The sequence below is a fragment of the Mixophyes fleayi genome, chromosome 6 (genome assembly GCF_038048845.1).
Source record: "Mixophyes fleayi isolate aMixFle1 chromosome 6, aMixFle1.hap1, whole genome shotgun sequence".
In the NCBI taxonomy this organism is placed as follows: domain Eukaryota; kingdom Metazoa; phylum Chordata; class Amphibia; order Anura; family Limnodynastidae; genus Mixophyes; species Mixophyes fleayi.
This window is the reverse complement of record NC_134407.1, coordinates 7,347,875-7,364,988: the sequence shown is the minus strand read 5'-3', so window position 1 is coordinate 7,364,988 and position 17,114 is coordinate 7,347,875. Positions and strand designations below refer to the sequence as shown.

The window sequence follows — 17,114 nt, the reverse complement described above, 5'->3', positions numbered from 1 at the left end:
TTTCTGATCAGTTGTCATGGTGAAGGAGATTGCAGATGGGGTCTCAGATCTCTACATGTCGAGCTGCTCGTACATCTCAATTAGCGCCGTGACTCACCGCCACCATGACTGAGAGAGCGACAAAATGATAGAATGCCCTAGATTCTTTCAGCAAATAAAGGGGATTATCCTTCTGTGACTCTGGTGCGGGTCCCTCATTCTTTTTCACCCAGATAACTAGATTTCACTTTCTCTACAAATCCCTGCAGTATTAGCTGGTGTGCAGTGTGACTTCTATAGTTCTATATGCTCAGAAGAATAATCAGTGTTGTTATTAATTCTATATGTAGGGATATCAAACTTGTTTTTCCTTTCCTTACACGTCAGAACATGTCTGGTTAATCAGAAGAAGAATCTAATGTTGTTCACTGCCTGCTGTCATATTTCTCTGAAATTTCCCATATGTTTATGTGGCCCAAGAATGACTGAGATGTCATTAATTATTCAATTGTAATCGGTCGGATCATCAGTCATATTAGTACAAGTGGTCAGAGATGACCACTTTGGGATGTGTGTGCTGTCACCTTCCGTATGCTCCAACAGGTCCCCGTGAGAAATAAGGAGGCGAATTAAAACAGAAAAAAAAAAATCTGTTTTTATTGTGAACACATTCAGATCAATTACACGTGTTACTATTAAAAAGTCTGCTTTGAAAATTGACCATTGGGTGAGTGATTTGGGACATTCAAAGTTTCTTTCTGTTATCCACCGATGTAACCTTGTTGTACATCTGTTAATTGCATGTTAAATAAAGTTATTCGAAAAAAAAAAAATCCTTGGGAAGGTATTAATTAGAAAGGGGCACAGAAAAGCCATTCCAACTGGAGAGGGTTCTTTGCAGTTAAAGCTGTAAAGTTGTTGAAATAAGCTAAAAAAAAAAAAAAAAAAGAGGAAAAGAAACGCTTTAATAACAAAGTAATGTTCAAAATCATAGGAGTTAATAAATATCAGAACAATGTAGAATGTTGTTCCAGCAATAATTAGCTATCGTCAAATTATTTTTACCAAGTATTTTTATCTATCGTGTGAACGGGATTGAGAAATAAGAAACAAACGATGAACTGGTGTCATTTGCAGCCACATTACTAACTTTTACTTTAAGTATAGAAATAATAGGTCATTTGGAAATCTTTTTAAAGGAAAATATATTTATAGAAAGAGATCTGTAAATCCCCCCTGCAGTTTCCATGGTGAAGACGTGAAATGATTTGCAGCTGTACTGATGTATGAATGAGTAAAGCCAAGATAAATACAACTTCATCTCTAAACAGTGTGACACTAACAGAAATTACACGTCAGAACCAATAATTATCAGACTTCAAAGACCCTCCACCACCTGCAGAGACCGGGATCCTAGCGAGAGTTTAGCTGCAGCGTTTGGCTTATTGAAACCAAGACCAATTCACATTCTATATCATCCTGAATTCTCACCCATTACCAATACTTGGAATTGCTTCTGTTATCCCCATCTCAGGATGGGGATAACAGAAGAAAGTCTGTGAAAACATAGTTTATTATTTGAATGAAACATTTTTTGCAATGTTGAAATGTTTAAATATAATTTTATTTTTTATTATTTGTCCTCTTCCTTTTACAATTTATTCATTTATTTTTAATAACTGAGTGGATCATTTGGTGCATGAGCGCAAGTGGTAGTAGACTGAAGTGGACCAGCGAGCCTTTGTTTTGCAGGACAGGGTTATTTAGCCGAGCTAGATGTCCATGGATGGGACATTGGAAGAAAAGATTGGTTGTTACAAAACATTGTTTAGTCCTAAACATCCGAAACCGATTTTCTATATTTTTTTAAGTAAACTGGCTACTTAAACATATAAAACACTTATTAACTTCCAAAATCATCCTCATGTTTATCTAAATGTAGGCTTACAATATGTGTGTGTATGTGTGTGTGTGTGTGTGTGTATGTGTGTGTGTGTGTGTATGTGCGTGTGTGTGTGTGTGTGTGTATATAAATACATATATACATACACACACACACACAAATGGTGCAAAAATTATAAAGATGTTAACAGTTTTTAGCAGTAAAACATGTTTTTGGGATAAAGCAAACTTGTTATTGAATAAAAAGAAAACACGAAGCATTTACAATAACTAGTAAAACTTGAATGAAAGAGCTGACTGGGACTAATGCTCATTCTCAGGACTATTTATTAAACTTGATTTGTAACGGTAGCAACAGGTTAATAAATTGAACATGTAAAATAACAGACTGTACATACAGTACAACATACATTGAAACTGAGAGTTTGTTGTTTTAGCTTCCCCTTTATTCTATTTCTGGTTTTACTTTTAATTCCGCCAACCTTAGAGAACAGGCGTCTGAAGGAACTAAGTGGCCACAGTTGTCAGATATTGTCTCGCTATATGTGCACCATCGGTGAACATTGTAAAACATCGGAGGAGAACTCTAGAGACGGCGAGGAAACTCTGATCCCCAATACTGCTGGGTTACACATCAAACCGATGGTTCCGATGAAACATCAAATGATTCCCAGTCCTCGTAGTCAGTCCCACAGGGGACATTGGTTAAAGATGGGTGTCATGGAATAGTAACACACACACAATCCACCGGAGACTAGTATGACCTCTTACAGAACAGAAAATAAACAAATCTATGAGATTAATCTGTCTATAGTAAACCAGCTAAACAAAACTGATTACAGTTCAAATGATCAGCTAACAATTTATATATACATATCTACATGTAGTGTCGTCAGTATATACAATGTATCAAAAACACTGCATTATGTAAACAGAGGATCTTCCACCCCAGATGCTGGAACTCATGAACTGTCTGTATCCTTCAAACCATCTTGTGACTGTATCCACAATAGTGGGAGCTGAACATGGCATAATCTCCGCACTTACAACGGGTACCAGAGCACACAACCGGCCCTGGGGTATGATCGGGGTCACCTTTCCAGCTGCCCCTGCTCAGCAAGCTGCTGCAGAAATGGGGGGGGAGGGGGTAAGATTTTCTTCCTACAGATATTGTCAGGACTCGACCCGTTTCCCCATAATGCCATGAGGGTAAGTGCTGCATATTGTATATCGGTCCAGCCAGATTGCAAAGGTAAAAAGGGCTTAGTGGGCTGTCTGATCAGTCACACAGCAATGTTGCTCAGAGGGTTGCTGTCTTGTGTTAGCTGTGTAGAGGGTGGTAATAGGGTAAACTAGGGAGATTAAGAGGGAGGTTGAGGAATATTATAAGCTTGTCTGAAGAGGTGGGTTTTCAGAGAACGCTTGAAGATAATGTATTATAATGTCGTTATCTACATGTAATATATTATTAGAACTCACTTTTTTATGGGGGGGGACAGAAAACTGGACATCAAGGTGACATGAAGTGTTCCCCCTTTCATAAACGTTACTTTCTAGTCCATAACAAATGTATGAATCAAGTATAAGGAACTGCTGATGCTGAGATGTCATTGATCTGAAGTCTAAGAAAATAAGGTTATGGGTGTCAGAAGGCCAAGACTGTTTTGGGGAAACTGGAAAACCTGTTATGCTTTTATAGTTACTGTTTAATAAAAAGCAATAATTCAGAATTGTTTGTTGAAAGAACTGATTGTGCATATTACTGACACAATCGTCTATGAGTCCACAATATTATATCCTACAAGCCTATCTCTGTTGGTAACTTATTACAAATATATTATAATAGTTGTATCCATCTATAAATTACTTAGTAACTAACTGTCCAGGTTTTGGACACAAATATCCCTGTCTATGTGCCCTAAGCAGCACTTCCACACACCTGGAGACGGCTCCCCTCGGAAGCCAGAAAGGTGTTCCCATCCTCATTGCTTCTTACCTTAGCAGACAAGAAGTAAAGGGTAATACTAATCCCTTCAGTCTGGGAGCGGGTCGACGGGCATTGATGACATAGCCCAGCACCAGAGTAACGGTATTCCAATGCCCCTAATCATTATCACCCTAGGGGACCGTCTGGGTTTACCTAATGCTAGCACCAGCCCTGAAGATGTTGGGGCTGATTCATTAAGGGACATATACTGAACGTAATGTATGTTTTTTTAAAAAACATACATGAATCGGTTAAACGCACATCCGAATTCAACAAGGAGATGATGTGAAGATTTGTCTGTTGATGAATAGAGGTCTAGGTCCGCTCTGCTCTAACAGACAATACACTGCAGGATATGTCCAATATATATATTGGAATATAAACTCACAAAAAGATGCACAGAAATTTTTAATAAACCGATTCAATTAACGTTCCATGTTAATAAGATAGTCAGTAATGACAAACTATTAACACAAAAAGTGTTTTTTAAAAAATTTTTTTTAATGCAATTAATGTTGAATGTACTTAAATAAATAAAACTTAATTTGTTACCTGATTGCCAACACATGTTCTAGTTGTAGTTGGAGCAAGAGATACGGGTAAAATACAAGGAGCTTTGAGATGCCCAAAGCTTGAATCGGATGTTGCTTCGTGCGCTTCAGATTGGTGCGTCCTTACAGTACAGTGACCACGGGAAAACGCCCCGTCCCCACCCTGATGTCATAGCTGTAGTAAGGGTCCTTTGCAATTGAAGATGAATTGGATGTTGCTGAGTTCTGTGGCGTATAGTCCGGTTCTGGGAAAGCGCAGCGTAATTGTGCGGATTGTGCGCACAAAATCGCTGTTTATATCCCTTAATGAATCCGGCCCATAATGTATATAACTCTATAGATACAGAGAGATCTATAGATATTGTGAGCAGTGCAAACGCTCATGAGATGTTTGGACGCATGTAAATGTGATTTTAGCACCGTGTCCTGGGCAGTGAATGGTTAACCAGCAGCCCGTCAGTCATCCCGGAGGAAGTAGACCGAGAAGAGGATTTCCTCGGAGCTTCCAGCAGGATTGTGGTGAGTAGAAGACGTGCCAGCCTTGCCGTGGCATCCATCGCTGTGGTTTGGCCTGCTGTGTGCCGGGGGTTACTAAGGCATTGCTGAGAGAGGGATGAAGCCTCTGCCTCGTGCACAGCGGGCTCAGCTCGCTTATTGTCCTTGAGAAAGCGACGTCTGCGACAAACAGAACGCAGCCAGACAGTATTGTTACATTGTAACTTCAGCTCTTGGGAGTGATCATTCATGGTCACTAAGAACTCTGGGAAATACAGATTGGGGAGGGCAAAAATATGCAGTTATAATACTGAACGCCAAACTTTATGTACCGCAAATACCGCAGACTCGCCGTGCTCATTCACCTGGCGCACGTCACAGCGTCAGTCTGTCTGCCATTATATTTACCATTTAATTGATAAACCTGAAAACACAGATGCTGCCTCCAATCTGTCTAAACTCCACCCCGAACCAACCAAACGCTCCCACTTTCCCCCCACTCTGTGTGAAGCCCCACCCCATTCATGTGTGAGACCAAAATCGGGACAGTTGGGAGGTGTGTCAAAGTCCAACCCACTACCTCTTTATTCATGAAAATGTTTAATTTTTTGTCTCCTAAAATAATACTCAGCTCATCCTAATTTATTGCGGAAATGAATAACAAGCGCGAGGGGAAAGGGGTCATATGGGCGCTGAATACATTTCAGTAAAGGTTTAGGGAAAACATATGGGGCCTGATTCATCAAGGGGCGTAAATGTTGATATAAGCCATATTTTGCGTAATTCGCTCTGCGCAGGCCCAGAACCGGACCATACACCGGTGAACGCAGCAACGTCCAATTCAGCGCAGAGGACCCTTACTACAGCCTACGATTTCAGGGGTGAAACAGGGAGGTGACTGGGCGTAAGCCCATAGTCAGTGTACAGTATCGGCGTGTGCCCATAGTCAGTGTACAGTAAGGGCGTGTGCCCATAGTCAGTGTACAGTAAGGGCGTGTGCCCATAGTCAGTGTACAGTAAGGGCGTGTGCCCATAGTCAGTGTACAGTAAGGGCGTAGCCCATAGTCAGTGTACAGTAAGGGCGTGCCAGGCTGGAGCGCACGCAGCAGCTTCAATTCAAGCTTTGGGCATCTCTCAGTTACGTGATTTTCAGCCGTATCACTTGTACCAGCTACAGGTCAGGTGTAAGTGCTGATTGCTAGTGATGACGGCTGTGTATACAGCTAGAACATGTGTTTGTAATCGGGAGCAACTGTAAAAATGCATTTTATGTACAGTAGACATTTAGAAAATCCAAATAAATGTATTTTATGGTGGGGTTAAAAAAAAATCTTTGTAATGTTTTGTTATTAATGACTATATAATTAACAGGTGACACTTCTTGAAATTCTTTTTTTCTGTGCGTTCTTTTCTGATTTTATATTCCACATATGAATTGGATGTATCCTGCAGTCTATTGCCTGTTAGAGCAGAGCGGACCAAGGGCTAGATTTACTAAACTATGGGTTTGAAAAAGTGGAGATGTTACCTATAGCAACCAATCAGATCCTAACTATCATTTATTTAGTACATTCTACAAAATGACAACTAGAATCTGATTGGTTGCTATAGGCAACATCTCCACTTTTTCAAACCCGCAGTTTAGTAAATATACCCCCTAGACCCGTATTCATCAACAGACGTTTATTCACATCCGCTCCTTGGTGCATATACCTGATGTACGTTCGTTTTGTGTTTGGTAATGAATCAGGCTCACGGTCTCCGCAAGCTCAGCAGAAAATGAAAATCCTTTTGTGGGGAGGAAAAGGCATTTTCGCGATCACACAAATCAGGCAGCGCAACAGTAAATGCGCTCTCTCCGCTACTTTATTTTACTGTTCCCAAATCACAAAATTAAATCCTATTTTTTGTTGCTGCACTTAGGAAGAAAACCCCCAGATCTTCCCAGTTCCTCTCGTCACCTGGTTTGATCTTGAGGTGTATCTGTACACGCCACTACTTCAGTCCGAAAATCTATGGGTTTTCCCATAAAACTGGGTAAAATTGTCAATGAGGAATTATTGGGTAACGCACTAAGCTATAAAATTGCAGACAAGTAGTTAAACATTGCTGTATGCACATTAGCCACAGTGACGATCATTGTACTGTACCCAGAGGGGCTTCCGAATGCTTGATTTGAAAGACAAAGAACTTGCCAGAATAAACCGAGGACAGACATTTTTTTGCGGTCTGTAAATAACCAGTAAGGTTGTTTATTCATATAGAGAAGGACTGAGACTAACAGAATATGTTTTATTAGTTAACATTTGTTAGTACAGTCATGGCCAAAAGTTTTGAGAATGACACAAGTATTGGTTTTCACAAAGTTCGCTGCTTCAGTGTTTTTAGACCTTTTTTGTCAGATGTGTCTATGTTATACTGACGTAAAATTACAGGCATTCCATAAGTGTCAAAGACTTTTATTGACAATTACATGAAGTTTATGCAGAGTCAATATCTGCAGTGTTGACCCTTCTTTTTGAAGACCTCTGCAATCCTCCCTGGCATGCTGTCAATCAACTTCTGGGCCACATACTGACTGGGCCACATACTGACTGATGGCCGCCCATTCTTGCCTAATCAATGCTTGGAGTTTGTCAGAATTTGTGGGTTTTTGTTTGTCCATCCGTCTCTTGAGGATTGACCACAAGTTCTCAATGGGATTTAGGTCTGGGAAGTTTCCTGGCCATGGACCCAACATTTCGATGTTTAGATCCCCGAGCCAATTAGTTACCACTTATGCCTTATGGCAAGGTGCTCCATCATGCTGGAAAAGGCATTGATGTTTGTACTGTTGGCATGACACAGGACTGATGGTAGCGCTCACCTTTCCTTCTCCGGACAAGTGTTTTTCCAGATGCCTCAAACAATCTGAAAGGGGATTCATCAGAGAAAATGACTTTACCACAGTCCTCAGCAGTCCAATCCCTGTATTAATATTTGATCCCTTTTTATATCTATTCAAAAATGTAGAATAAAGCAAAACTGTTCACCAGTTTTAAACAGCCATATGGATCACATCCTATCTTGTGCATATTTCTATTTACAAGTGACATACCTGTTTTATTCATGTTTCATATAAACTCACATATGACAAATTAGTACCATTTACTTTATTAAAACTCATAATAGGACTAATCACATTGCTGCAACACCCCACACATTGAAAGACCCGAAAAAGGTCATCTTACTGAAGACCCTCTCCCCACATTCGGAATATTGCTGTAAATGCGATCTATAACCAGGGACCTGCAAGTAAATGGCAATGCTCCAATTGTCTTATATCTATCTCAGCCCAAACGCTGTGCACCGGAATGAGCATTGCCTACGCCGCAATGGACTGCATATACCTCCCGAGCGGTCATCTTTGTCCCGTGGTGGGAAAGTTGAGGGGTATGTCCTGGGAAGGGTGAAACACGCACCCTGCTACTGATTTGCATGGCATTGAAATGTTGCTTTTAAGGAGGCCACTATCCCAGTGTTCTGAAGCCCTGGGCACACATCTTGGCCATAGAGGTGTGGCCAAGAATGTGGCCACACCCCTAGTGCATGGTCCTGCCCCTTTTCATATGTGCCATAGCGGCTTGCGAACACTGTCCCGATTCCCCAATTTTGCATGATTCGAGTGCAGGGGGGAGGAGGGGCTTCTGGGCAAAGGGGCAACTCCTTGTACCCAATGCAGAACTGGGATTTCGTACTGCTGAGATATTTAAATGTCAGAGATGGAGACTACACATTTAGAAACATTATTGTAGTTGGGGGGGGGAATTAAAATTGGTCATTAATTGAGGGGGTGGAACAAAAGTCATAGTAGAATAATAATGTTTGAAAGGACATTTTTACTATAGCCCACATACATAAATTAGGGGCACGCACCTGTTCATGTGAATTTTATTTACATTCGTTGGAAACTGCTGAGCTATTTTTGGATCATGCATGACCCTGAGCTACATACAAATGTCCTGGTATCGTGTACTTACCCCCTGGTCCACCAGTAGGTGGAGCTATTCTGACACCCAGATATCCTGCAGCTCCTGTGAATCACCTGACGGCTTTGAATGTCACATTGTTGCCAGTTATAAATTGACATTTTCTAGTGTTTTATGAGGCAAACTACCTGTTTCTGCTACCGAACGCAGCACATTTACTGACTCGTGTTTGGTTATATCCTATTTTATGAGCTGACCTTGACAATGCTGCAATGGACTGAAATAAACTGAACAGGGCTGGTTGGGAGTGAGTTCTCAGTGAGAGAATGAGTTGTTATAGAAACCCCGAGGGGACGGGGAGGGACGGGACTCTATCACTGGTACAATCAGTTTCACTCTTTCACTGCACTTATTTATAGTCTATGTACAATAATATTGTTCCGTCTTCTGTTTCCTGCACCTGGGGGGGGTGTCTGGGGTCTACTGGGGTCGGCAGTGTTGGGCCCCATGGGTAATGCCCCCCTATAGTTGTACCCCTGTACATATGAATGCTGAATTTTTTACTGCTTTAAGTCTCCCTATATGTCCAGTCCGGAATGTTTGGGAGAGTCCTGAATTCGGGGTGATTCTCCAACATCCTGCCCATCGGGAGCCAAAATTACGTGATTCACTGTGAATGACGTCATTTTGACCCCGTTCCTCGCCACAAAATGAAAATTTTGTTGGTCAAAAAGATGCGATTGGCCCTGCCCTGCCCCCTTCCACCCTCCCACTGCACCCCCTCTCCGGGATCTCCCTGGTGCCAACAACACAAAGCTGGCAAGTATGATTTAAGTGTGATGCATAATATTAATTTAATACTACAGATCTTTTACTATATAAGGAAGGATTTTCTATCTTCTTATGTTAATGAATTATCTTAATGTCATCACAATATTTACAATGTAGTTATAATTTGGTTTATTATTATTGCTGTTATTAAGCTAATTATTAATTAGTTTATTTTTAATAAACGTTCAGCAAATGAGCTCACATCCGCCCATTGGTGGAAGCAGTTACTGTCTTACAGAGTATTTACCTACAATGATACAGGAATGCACTGGAAATATAACGCTGAGAATGTCACTTACATGGATACAGGGAGATGCTGGGATTAGTATCTTGCAGCTATTATGTCAAATGTTCCTCCCTATAGGAATGTAATAAATGTTATGTGTAATCCCATCCTGCAACTTATATCATGAGCTTATGTAACAAGTATTAAAAACTATCAGCCTAGGAATCTCATCCGACTCACCAACGAATCGTGTCAGATAGCCAAACAAGCCCATTCCAACTGGACAAGGAATTGTGCCAGACAACCGAACAAGCCCAATCCCAACTGGCCAATTAATCATGCCAGCCGAACAAGCCCAATCCAACTGGCTAAGGAATAATGACAGACAACGGAACAATCCCATTTCAACTAGTCAAGGAATCAGTCCAAACATTTAAATAAACCCTTCCAAATGGCCAAGTAACCGATTCATCCTGTTGAACAAGCCTACAACTGCTTGAAGAATTAGAGAATTAGAAAGATCAGCCTACAAAACAGGCCAACACAACTGTACAAGGAATCAGACCAACGCATAGAGAAGTCCCATCCAACCAGCAGTGAAGTCAAACTAAAATGTTGAGCAGGCACATGATCCAACTGGCAAAACGAATGCGAACATGATGTCGAACAAGCAAATGATCGATGAATCGGACTGTCCTGTCGATGAAGCCTATCCACAGGCCAATGAATCGGACTAGTCTTTTCCAATTAAGATCAGGTTTCAAATTCTAAATTTATTCCACTTTAAAACTATTTGTTATGATGAGTAAGATATGTCTATTTTGTAATTATCACTGGAAATATATAAAGTGCACAGATACTTGGGACTTAGATCTACAATCAGCAGTCAGGAAGACACAGTATTGCCACAGTATAAACTGGACAATATTTTCTTGGTTCTCCCTTTGAGATACAAACTTGTGTGAAGAATTTAACACACGTGGTCCATACAGCTGAGGATTGTCGGCGTATGAGGTCTGTGAACGAACAAGTGAAGTAATAGTGTGAAAATATACTCGGGAGTTCACAGGGTCAGCCTGAAACTTTACAGACTCCTCGATCAATCCTTGAGTCAATCACATTGGTATTATCACTGACATCATTCCTGTAGTGATGATGTCATCCGCCCCAGGGACTGCCAGGTACCGATGTTTTCAGGCAAATACACATCTGTTTAGTATCAGACCTGCGTAATTAGCCATACAATTAGAATGTGGAATACAACAGGGGATAAGGCCATTGAGAAACAATTACATTAGCAGAAACAGTTACTGGGCCTATTGGGAATCTCTTTTCCCTGTTTAAATTCATTGCTGTTCACTGAAGAAAAAAAAAAGCATTTTGAGGATATTCTAAGAGGAGGAATCTTAAAATTCTATTAAAAATCTTTATTTAGTATGTAATAACGTCTTTAAATAAATAAGAATTTCTGTGCTTCCTTAAGAAAAGAAATGCTGTCATTGCATTGCGCAGAGGAGGCCCGGTTAGTATGGCCACGCCACCCCCAATGTCGGCTCCGCCGTTTATCCTTCAGAATCCCTCGGAGGACAGAGCTAAAATGTTGGCAAGTTAACTATCCTACAACTAATTTTTATTTATTAGTGTAAGTAGGGACAGAAATGGCGATAAAGATGGCGATATGAGATCAAGGAGAAGAATGAACAACAATATAAAGACAAGTTAAAGCAAAATAAATTATTCTCTTTTGCTTCTCTTTTATAGATATCCCGTTATTGAAACAAAAACAGTTAAATCAAATTTGTTACATTTTCTCAATGTGGAACTTATACCTTTTTGGGTCCACAATTCTGGACTGTCCCACCAGAAACGGGGCAGTTGGGAGGTATGAGTTCTCCTTGACACCATTGTGCCTGGCGTGGATCACGTGGTACCATATAAAACAGAATACAGAGAGGGCCTCTGATTGGCTAATTCCTTTGGAGGCCAATTGTTCCAACTGTAAAATAATTAAATCTACCCCAATCTTGAAACACCAAATCTTCCATCATCCCAGTAGTAGTTTACTCAATCAGAATTTTCCCCAAGTGTCATTGTCTACTAACGCATCACTGTATGTATCAATGTAACATCCACAATCCGTTAGACAAGCGGAAGTTCTGACAATAATCATTTCAGGGTCATACTGCTCTATACAAGATAATGTGATAAATCCTATGACAACAGAAATATTTTGCTCAGATAATAATTTTTTAAACATGATAATCAGACACAAAGATAGATAAAAAGTGTTTTATCGTACTGCCGGGCAGTTTAGTTATTGATCCAGGGCGGTAACTATGACGCGTGAGACAGAATTTCACCGAAAAATGCCATCTCCTAATTTTTTATACTTAAATCTGACCACGATATCGATGATGGATGTTTGTGACAACATTTAAGGGTTTGGTGTTTTTTTTTAATAATTAAGTTTTTTATTATTTTTACTAAAATATACATTATTTATGAATTCTAGTGCGATATTGAAACCCAATGTCCCTGAATATTTTTACAGCCTAAAGTGTGGTGAGCAAATTCAGTCAATAATAATTCATTACACACAATCAAAAATATTGCACAAAAAAAATGAATAAGACTTCTCGTATGTGGCCTATAAACTCCGGGCCTGATTCATTAAGGAACACTAATGGCGATATGTGCCGTATTTTGCGTAAAATCACGATGCCCAGAACCAGACTGTACGCCAGTGAATGCAGCAACATCCAATTCATCTTTGAGTGCAAAGTACCCTTACTACAGCCTACGATTTCATGGGCGGAACGGAGAGGGGACTGGGAGTATTCATGTAGTCAGTGTACAGTGAGGATGTGCCAAGCTGGAGCGCACGCAGCAACGTCCGATTCAAGCTTTGGGCGTCTCTAAAGTACGTGTTTTTCTGTCATATTACTTGTACCAGCTACAGGTCAGGTGTAAGTGCTGATTAGTAGTGATGACGGCTGTGTGTGCAGCTAGAACATGTGTTTGTAATCAGGAGCAACTGTAAAAATTTATTTTATCTACAGTAGACATTAATAACATCCTGATAAATGTATACTTTCCAACTTTCAAAATCTCCCCTCTCGGGGGATTACTGGCAAGTGCAGGGAGAACGTGGCAAATCGTTTCATTTTGGCCCTGCCCCTACAGTCGCATAAAATCGAGTGATCATAGCACATCTCCCTAGGAAGTGGGCGGATCTGGGAGAAAGGCCTACTGGGAGAACTACCCAAAATTCAGGAGTCTCCTGGACATTCCGAGACAGTAGCGGTGTATGGGGTAGAGAGGGCACACTGTGGATTCCGTCAGCCACGCTTTTTGGCATGTGCCCTAATAAACCGAAAGAAATATACCCCAGAACACCCGCTGGGATAGTTATAGAGTCACTAAATCTCAGAGGTGATATAAGGTTCCTAAACTAAGATTTCAGCCTGATGTTTACACAACAACACACCAGGAAGGAGAATGAAGAGATAAAGAAGTGATGCGTTTTACATAAAAGAGCCTAGAGTGTCAGCTCTTGTGTCTAGACTGTTCATTGTCTGATTACATTGTCAGTGGGTGCAGTTTCCTAGAAGTTGCTGATCCTCGCAGACACCAAAGACATTTTTGACGCTTACACATGAATCTGCATTAAATACAGTTTTTATTACAATCAGAGGTCGAAGTGGAAATATAGAAGTGGCGGTACGGAAAATATAATGATAATATAAGTGAATGGAATATAACAACAATGAAGGCAGCAGGATAAATATATATATATATATATATATATATATAATGTAAGTGACTGGAATGTGATAGGGTTACAATGAAGGCAGTAGGAGAAGTGGCGGCATGACATATCCCTGTATACCCCCCACTTCCATTATACATATATATATATATATATATATATATATATATATATATATCTGATGCATCATACAGGGGGCGTGGCCGCATCACAAGGGGTGTGTGACCACGCCCCCAGCGCTAGTCTGTCCATTCGATTACTCCCTTCTCCCAATATTCCCACCTGCGGGACAAATATGTCCCTGGGCGGGACAGAGCCCTATAACCAGGACTGTCCAGCTGACATCAGGACATTTGGGATATCTGATACGTTTCCAATGTTCTTAAGTGAATTTTTAACCTTTATACTTTCATGAAAAGGGTCCAATAAGTCCTGATCTTAATACTGGTAGTAACACTTACAAGGAGCTTGGTGAGTGGGATTCATAAGGTTTTCATGTATCAATCAGTGTTTTATTTTACATGTTGCAGAAACAAGAATCTTTACGGGTTTGTATCCGTTGTAATATATTCGGTCAGAAATGAAATTCTCCAGCTGGGAGCTGACGGGAGGTCCTGTACGGGGGTCCGTTCATATAAACTTACTCCACGATCGGCTGTCTCCAGAGAGTGACACAGCCCTATCCAATGTCTAATGACATCATGTATGTAATCAGCACATGGGGTATGAGAGAGGTTTATATAGGGGACATACTGTACGTTGTGTTCTGTTTCCAGGACAACCAGAAGTAGTGATACAATAACTGTACCTGGATTCTGTGCTATGTAGAGGTCACAGAACTACACTTAGAGGTAGGAGGAAATCCCGCTAGAAGGGGTCATATTGCACCTTGGAAAAACAATATTGCTCTGTAGAAGGGGGGGGGGGGCACATTAAAATGTGCAGGCAGATTTAGGGACTGGAGGGGGATCAAAATTACACGCAAAGCTGGCAGTACTTTTAATATAATTACATTTGTAGCGTTTGCATTGTAACATGGATTGTCCAGACGCAAATTTTAATCCTCTGGCTGGACGAGACCCTTAAAACAGTGATGGGCAAACTGATACACTACAGGGGCCACATGGTGCGCCTTCAGAAGGGCCACACAGTACCCTTAATCTCATTTGACAAAACAAGACTTTTAATCAAAGAAGAGACACCTATCTGTAATGACATCAGCAGGCATTTTAAATAAATGTTACAAGCTGTAACAAACACATCTGACAAATCAGCAGGGAGGAGTTGGGGGCACCGATGAAGTCTCAGGGGGCCACATGCGGCCCTAGGGCCAACCATTGGCCATCACTGCCTTAGAGCGCTCATTGTCTGCACACATTTTGTAGACTAGATCAATAATCATAATGTTCACTAGGAGCCGATGATGTCACCGAAGGATTTTATGGTTTAAAAATAAGTGAGGGTACACCCATGTCTTCTGAGAAGAGTTTTGTTCTAGCGTCATTACTTAAAAATGTTACTTAGGCCTTCTGCTATTTCCCAATCCCTGCATTGTACGGGGTGTTTGTCTGATCTGGAATCTTTCAATCTTGTTTCAGCTTTCCAGGGAAGAAAAATAAGTATCACAGTTCTTGTTCATGTTATTAGCAGCAAATGTCTGAATAAGGTGGATCTGATGGAAAAGCTACTAGTGCGCCCGTCTTATATAACCTGCATAGATCTGTGAAACGCATCTGTCACGATTCCGCGTCACAATTCTGCGACCGGAGTGGTAATGAACGGTAACCGTCCTGGAACTAATACAACTCCCAGTAAGGCGCGGAGTCTAACAAGGAGGAGGTATTCACCAGGGACCAGCCGCAAGATGGTTTGGACTTAGCTGCACCCCCTTGCAGGTCGCAGTCCTTACTGGAAGCAACCAGTTGAGATAATAGGGAGACAAGCCACAAGAGTAGTAGGTTACTCACGAATAGCAGAGATATGTTGCAGGGTGTAGCCAGCAGGTTATGGAGGAACAGGGAAGAAGCGCTGTAGGGTGTCAGCTCTGTGGACGACTGTTTACCACTAGAGTGGCGGCAGGAATCCTATTCAGCAGTAAGCAGGACTCACGAATGGTGGAACAGCAGTACAGCGAGTAGATAGTCAGCTCTTTGGACGAGGAGCAGAACAGGAGTCAGGAACCCATGGAAGGTACATGAAGATCAGGCACTGAGAACAGGGAGGAGGTGCCTTTTAAACTTTGGAGCCAAAACTCCAACTAATAGGAAGAGGGACTGAGTAATTGACAGACCCGGAACCCGGACCGAGTGGACGGCAGGAGAAGGTAAGTGAGCCGGGGATTGGGTATATGGCCAGATTCCCCGGCGCGTGATAGCATCAGCTTTGCAAAGGAAAATGCCAGTACAGTCTTCCCAGTTCACAACGAGGCGCGTACCTGCTCTCCGATCTCGTGAGACACATCCGAAACCTAGAAAGTCCAGAGCCGTGCTGGGTAAGAGATTAAACATCACATCAAAGTCCACCCTCCGGCCACTTTATTGCCTTCCATCTCATTAAATAAAAGTTGTCTATATTTGGTCTAAAATACAGTTTAGTCTGGAAATTCGCTTCACCGTCCAAATGCAGCATGGACATGCGCTAAAAGTACAGAAGGAGACTAGAAGACCGCCAGCTTGGTGCAAAAGTCAAGATTTTTTTGTGCGGTGGAAATGGTTGTGTGCACCCTTAAAATCGGACCCGCCTACTCCGCACTTTGCCAAGAACACCTTTACCCCTCGAATCCCCCCCCCTTGACCACTTCTCCATCATTCTCTTCTCCACCGCCATCTCGCTCCATCAACCCACCCAAGTTGTCCTTGCTCAACTTGCGGCGCACAGCAGGTCCTGCGTTGGTTCTGCGCTGCGCAGTGGACATTCTGTGCTTGTTTAAGACAGAAGTAAAGCAAAAATAACCCTGATTTATAAACAGGGTATATTGTACATGTCATTAATATGGAGCCTGTTCAAAAGTGACAATATTTACACCAGGATGGGTGACTTGGAAGTTCAAGGCCCACAGACTATTTTTATTAAATGAATGTACATAAAATAAGATATAGAATACCAAATAACACAGTAAATAATAAAACACCCCGTCCCCAGCCATGAACAGATACATGTAACCGTGCCTATGATGAGCATCCAATGACTGAGCACAGACCCCGGGCACTATTGTAATCCTCAGTTGCTGGGGGCATCCCACGGCCCATATAGAGAGGCAGGGAAATTCTCTAGGGACTGTATTACCCTGCTCTGCCTGAAGATAACAACCCCACTCTAACCTCAAATTATTGATTTACTCCATTTATGAACAAACGTTCAAGTCCCATCCCCATAGGCAGGTTTCTAGTACCTGGAAACCCCCCAT

At 41.5% G+C, this 17,114-nt stretch overlaps 1 long non-coding RNA gene across 1 annotated transcript in view; it reads right to left on the bottom strand.

Annotated features, from left to right (window-relative positions):
- Nucleotides 1–620: 620 nt before the first annotated feature.
- The window catches only part of LOC142160163 (uncharacterized), a 40,372-nt gene continuing 23,878 nt past the window's right edge, over nucleotides 621–17,114 (bottom strand). Inside the window, exon 2 of the long non-coding RNA XR_012693079.1 lies at nucleotides 621–907. This is a non-coding gene — a long non-coding RNA (uncharacterized LOC142160163). The remainder of the gene's footprint in view (nucleotides 908–17,114) is intronic.